General features: G+C 43.4%; 1 long non-coding RNA gene across 3 annotated transcripts; it reads right to left on the reverse strand.

Moving 5' to 3' along the window:
• Positions 1-387: 387 nt before the first annotated feature.
• LOC128802401 (uncharacterized) lies at positions 388-5,903 on the reverse strand. 3 transcript variants are annotated; one of them, XR_008435409.1, is made up of 4 exons: positions 5,141-5,903; positions 4,317-4,382; positions 3,546-3,667; positions 388-464 (listed from the first exon to the last, which is right to left on the reverse strand). It is a non-coding gene; the product is annotated as an uncharacterized LOC128802401 (long non-coding RNA). The 3 variants fall into 3 exon arrangements; XR_008435408.1 differs by lacking the exon at positions 388-464 and adding an exon at positions 2,767-2,937; XR_008435407.1 differs by lacking the exon at positions 388-464 and adding an exon at positions 2,767-3,296.
• Positions 5,904-6,093: the final 190 nt, after the last annotated feature.

Here is a 6,093-nt window from a genome sequence, read left to right on the forward strand (position 1 = left end):
AACTAAGGTATTAATGTTCATACTTTCCAGGTGTGGCTAAAGATTCCTTTCCTGAGAGCTTTAAGGAATAAATCTAGGAGGTCCTGGTTGAGGATTGTGAGAATACATGTAGTAATGGCAGTTTACGATAAGTTTTTTGGGGGGAAATGTGCGATAAACGTGTTGGGATTTGGTGTGCTGGTTTGGAGATGAGGGAATATCCCGTTTCAGATAGAGCAGATCTGCAGGCAGCGTTACTGTGGGTTAGCAGAGCCTGCTTCCAGCAGGTTCCTCCTCTGGTTCCCCTTGACAGCTTCCCCATTACCTGCCGGTACGAAATGCTGACAGCAGTTGTGCCAGTTGTTGTGGCGAGCTAAGGAACAGCTCAGGGTGAAAACTGAGATGTTGTAGCTGCACCTTTCACCTTCATCAAGTGTCCACGTTCTCAGAGCTGGGCTGGGACAGCAGTCGCCTCCACAGCTGCCCTGTAATTTTATCACACAAAAGTGGATGTCACTTCTTATGAGTTTAACAAGAGCAGTATTGATCCATTCACTTTATTTCCTAAGTTGTGAGTCATTTGCTGTTGGAAATGATACAGATCTTGTGTAGCTGTGAATAGAAAAATTGAGATTTGTTTCTTATGATGAGCTGGTACACTTCCTGCTCTGCTGTTCAATATTTTTGAGTGCTGAAGTTAACCAAAATGATACTTCCATGGATTATCTCAGCCTCAGCTCTGCATGAAAATGGGCATGAAATTCCAGTTGCTGTTCCTGGTTTCTCTGTGAATTCTGAGCCAAAGGTAAAGCAGTGGGAAATATTGTTGTGGCAGCCACTTACTGACAGATTTTCAGATGCATAAAGCCATTCTGTCTGTCGCCTGACAGTGTTCCAGTTTTCTCACTGGGTCACCATGTTGTTGTCAGCCAGTGGAGGAAAGGTGGATGAGCTCACCACCTGGGAAGAGTAGAAATGTAGCAAGTAATGAGCTATGTTCTCCAACAGTCCTTTATTTGTAGAGCTTCACTTTCAATTAACATTTGTACCTTCAGTTATTATTGTACCATTCACTATCTTGAGGTGGTATGAGCAGAAATTTATGAATATATATAATTTACCAGAAATATAGGCTTGTATTGTGCCTTTGTAATTCTCTTCAGCTTCAGTATGTATACGCTACGAGCAGATGAACTTCCTCCCTCTTTTGGGGTGTTCTTTACTACAACAGTAGCTGATGGCTTCATCAATACTGGCTCTTTTAGTCTTCTGGGGCTAACATTTCTGTTTCTCTGAGTGAAAATGCCATAGTGCCCTCAGCAGACATAAGCACAATGACATAACACTGCAGTGCATGCTGTCTCTTAGCTTCTCTCTACACGTGCTTGCATGTTGGAAGATCTGAAGAGCTGTGTAAATTGCTACATTATTTACCCAATACAGGTGGTTTTCCGCATCCCTTTTTTGCTCAAAACTCCCATTAACTCAGAAGTTACTGATGGCTCAAAGGGGGGTTTTGGAAGCACAAAGGATGCAGGAAGCAACTCTTCAGTAGTTTACAGGCTGCTATAAATGTCTTTTCAGCAACGAAATGTAGCATTTTAGCAGTAATTTCCTAGTGAAAACACTGAGCGTGCTTATCACTTAAGATTTTAAGAAAAAAAGTGTCAGACTGTGTAATTGTATCTCATATAATTTTGACACTTAACCAGTTTTATCTATGTGTTCATGCTATACCAACCAACACAGACCTGAAAGGTGACAGCCATGTTTTTGTTACACAAGAAGTCACAGTTTTCCAGAGGTTCTGTTTTGATTTTTTTATTTCTTTACCACATTTTCACTGCAGAGGTATTTTTCTATATAGTTACCTGAGGCTTCCTTTCACCAACCAAAAGAATCTGTAGCCCTCTGCACTGTGAAAGGCAAAGCTCTTGGAGAGACACGGGCTTTGCACTTGCCCAGCAAATTAGCAGAAATTTCACCCAAGCCATAAAAGCCTCTTATGTTAATCTCTGTTTATGTAATTAAAGCAATTAGGGATAGGAGCTTCAGGAATAATGAGGTCTCTCTATCCTCCATTTACACTCTCTGTGCTTCATAGGGATTTAAGGGTTCTTTTTTCAAGGCTCAGCTGTGTCTCTTCAAACCAGTGCAGTCTAAGCATCGTGTGAGATGCAGTTTATGGAGATAGCATTGGAGCGTGAAAGATTTACTTCTGGTAGCAAGGAAAAACTTGTGTCCCTGTGGACATGGACACTTGCAAACAAGTCTGATACCGAGAATTAAAACAAATGCGTTCACGATGGTACCAGTACATCAGACTCTGTTCTACAGTGGGGTTTTTAGCTTTTGTCATTTGTATTTTATTTTGTGAAAAAAGGAGTTGGGGGGATCTCAGATCACATGGGGAATATTAGAAGTATATCACTCAACAATCATTTTATAAAGTCTAACTTCAAAATGCACTATGATTTATTACAAAAGTATATTTTCTTCTGTTTTTCGACATGGTGGTTCCATTTTGTGATAAGTTAAACTCAGCAGTTAATTTGTTGCACTGCCTGGCTGCATGAATTCATCCAGTGTACATACGTACCTGTGCAGCATTACTTTTGGGGTTTGTATTTGAATTTGCAGTATTGATTATTATTTTTGTATTTTACTTTGCCTCTGTTATTGGAATTGTAGTAAACATAATTTATACATATGATTTTACAACTGTTTTGCAACTGAAAAGTCTCCTTTAAATTGTAAAGTTTTATTGATGGATACTCATTAAAATGGTATAAGAATTATATTAACAATTGTTTTGTGTTTTGATGCTCTCTGTATATAAATATATGTCTATTTATCTGTTTAATGGTGCTTGTGTCTTGCAATTTTGGATACATTTTAGAATAAAGTTTCATTTTACAAGAAGTAGTTGTATTTTCACAAGCTGTGTCCCAAAGAAACCTGCAAGCAAACACCTTTTTCCATAAATAACTAAGATTATGAAAGAAGCATACAGAAAACATTTATAACTTCAGGCAGTAACACATTTGTTTCTAGAACATAGAAGTATGCTGCCTACCAAAATGCACAGCTCTACACTGCAGTTGATTTACTGCAGTAGCTGACATCTGTATTTAAAACGTTCCCAAAACGATGCTTTTTGGAACACTTCTTGCTAGCTCTAATGGCTTTACTGTACAGATTTATTCACATCTAAGACTGAGCTTGTCGTTTATTAACTGGAAAAGATGCACAAAAGGTGCTTCCACAAAGGCTGCCTTAGGTCCAGCACCTCGGTGATTCCGCAGATGCTGCTGTAGCTGTGCCACAGAAAGTACTTTTCAAGTGGGAAACACTAATAATTTACCAACACCAAACCCACCACACTCTTTAGTACATTAGCCAGGAAATCTCAAAATTAGTAAAATCTGAAATTAACAAAGCAAAACCACGACACAAAAGTGATGTTTCTACCCGGTTTCAAACTGAAACCACCACACTGGGGCCAGCAGCTTAATTTCTCTTTTTCAGCTATGAGAGGAGACCAATACTGACTTGGCAGGAATTACCTGAGCACCAAAAGCTGTAAAACACTGTTTTAGTCCAATGGAGGCTGTGTAAGAAACTACAGGAGTCAGCTTCAGTGGTTCCTTTGCAGTCCATTACGCTCCTTTAGCTTCTATCTCTGTAGCTGGAGGGCAGAGGAAATGCAGCTTGTGAAAGCAGAGAATCATTCGGGAGAGCTCATTTTAGAGTGCGAGTTCCCTGGCTGCACTGCCCAGGTGCGTCTGCCGTGGGCACTGCTTATTTGTATCCCTGTTCCCCAAAGGACTCCCCCTGAATTAATCCTTCCCTGAAGGCCCAGAGCTACGTGCACATCGGAGGTGTGATTTTGAAACAGCAGCTTTCCCTTGCTCCAGCTGCTCCTCTTTGCCCTCACCCCAAGCACACTCTCCCCACAACAGTGCAGGTTTTTCACATGAGCAGATTTCGATTTTCCTTTGCCCCCCCCGCCCGTGATTTCCAGCAGCTTTGTAGCTCCTCATCTCACAGCAAACAAGAGATCTATACCAGGCCAGGCCCCTCATCACTGGGACTGTGTTCAACAGAGCAACAAACAGCATTATCCTAGGGAATGCCTGAGCGTGACAAGGTAAACCTGAAAACAAATTACTGGCCGAGGCAGGCAAAATGTAAGAGTTTTTAAATAGGAAAATGTTTAGTTCTGTTTACAGACCTTTTCTTCTAGCACCTAGGATCTACAGTGTGAGAAACTGATAATTTGAGGTGTTGCCATCTGGATGGAGGAGTTGAGGGAGGAGAAAACACTGGGTGCAAACCTTTTACAGACCCTCTTCAGATAGCAAGGCCAAGGTGTCTCACTGCCATGACAGTCTCGCTTTTCCCTTCACAGGAGCCACAGAAGAAGAGAAAGACCAGTAATTTAATTTTTTTTTCTTTTTCTTTTTTCTTTTTTTTTTTTTTTCTGAAGCAACAGAATGTAAATAAATGTAGGGAATAGCACAACATTCTGATTTTCAGAGCCAGTATCTTCTGAAATGTAACAAGTGAGATGATACAGCCATGGTGTTGCTTGATAAAAAGAGTATGTGCATAGAAACAGAGATAGTGCTATAGCAGTGCAGTGACAGTAACAGACCATGTGGGAAGAGAACCTCTACTGCACTGACAAACTCGGTTAAAATTCAAATTTTCCTGGCTGTTACAGGCTAAAGCTGGATGTTTAACAATGTTTAAATGAACAAGTGTTCACGATGTAAACTCATGGGAACTTCTGAGAAACACGGGAAGCCCTCTCTGGAACTGTAATTACCAAGAGGAAGGGTTGTAAGGAAGGGCTACAGAAAACAGTCCTGCTGCTGCATTGAAACCACGCAGCACAGTAGTCAAATACAAGCCTTGCATTCTTTCCTGAAAACCATTTTTGGTTTATACCCTCTGCTACATTGCAGTAACACATCTGCCTCGCCAACAGCTGACAAGCCCGGGCACTGAGCATCCCCAAATTGGCTGAGCCTTCTGCAGCAATAACACTGTGTCAAAAGTAAAACCTTGACCTTCCTGACAGCTCAGAAGCGATTGCTCTGCTCTTCCTCGGCAGAGCTTGTATTTTCACAGTGTGCAAGGGCAGCAATATCCTTACCGGCCATGTGAGAAGGAGGAGGTAAGAGAAGGAGCTCTCTATGGGCTCTTGAGCTGTTGACTGCTGCAGGAATATGTGACCAGGGCCATGGCCACAGAGGTGGGAATCAAAACATCCATGCTGGAAGTGCCACTGTTTCCACTGCCTCTGGAATGGGGAACCCTGTCTACCCTGGATGCATCTGCTGGTCTGTCAAGTTGGTGACAACACCAGAGGGCAAGACTCCAAAAGAGAAATAAAAATGAAAATATGAGCCAGATTTGAGGCATTTCAGTGACACTGGACACACCAAAGCTAGCAGTGGCTGGTGCCAAGCCATGAGATTGCCTCAGGAGTCCTGGGGCAGGAGTGGAGGGAACATCCAGTCCCTGGTGCCCTGGACATTACCAGCATCCCCTTCACTGGAGCTGCTCAGCTTGGAGAGGTGAAGGCTATGGAGATACCTGAGAGCACCCTCCAGTACCTAAAGGGTCTAAAGAGAGCTGGTGAGAGACTTTGTACCAGGGCAGGCAGTGGCAGAACAAGGGAGAATGGCTTCAAACTGGTGAAGACTGGTGAAGGAATCCCTGGCACACGGTGCCCAGAGCAGCTGTGGCTGTCCCTGGATCCCTGGCAGTGCCCAAGGCCAGGCTGGACACTGGGGCTGGAAGCAGCCTGGGACAGTGGGAGGTTTAAGTTTCTTAGAGAGGGCTGGGATTTAGGGTCCCTCCCAACCCAAACCACTCCATGATTCCCCTCAGCACTGGCAGCCCACTCTCTCATCCCCAATACTCCCTTACTCTCACCCCTGGTAGCTCTATCCCCTCAGCCCCAGACACTCCTTTCCCCTAACCCCAAGCACCCTCTTCCCCTCAGCACCTCACCGCCGGCCCTAGATCCTCACACGCCCTTTCTCCTCATCCCCGGCCCTCCTTTCCCCTCAGCTCCGTCCCACTCTTTCCTTCATCCCAGGT

This window comes from Vidua chalybeata, chromosome Z (genome assembly GCF_026979565.1).
Source record: "Vidua chalybeata isolate OUT-0048 chromosome Z, bVidCha1 merged haplotype, whole genome shotgun sequence".
NCBI classification, from domain to species: Eukaryota; Metazoa; Chordata; class Aves; order Passeriformes; family Viduidae; genus Vidua; species Vidua chalybeata.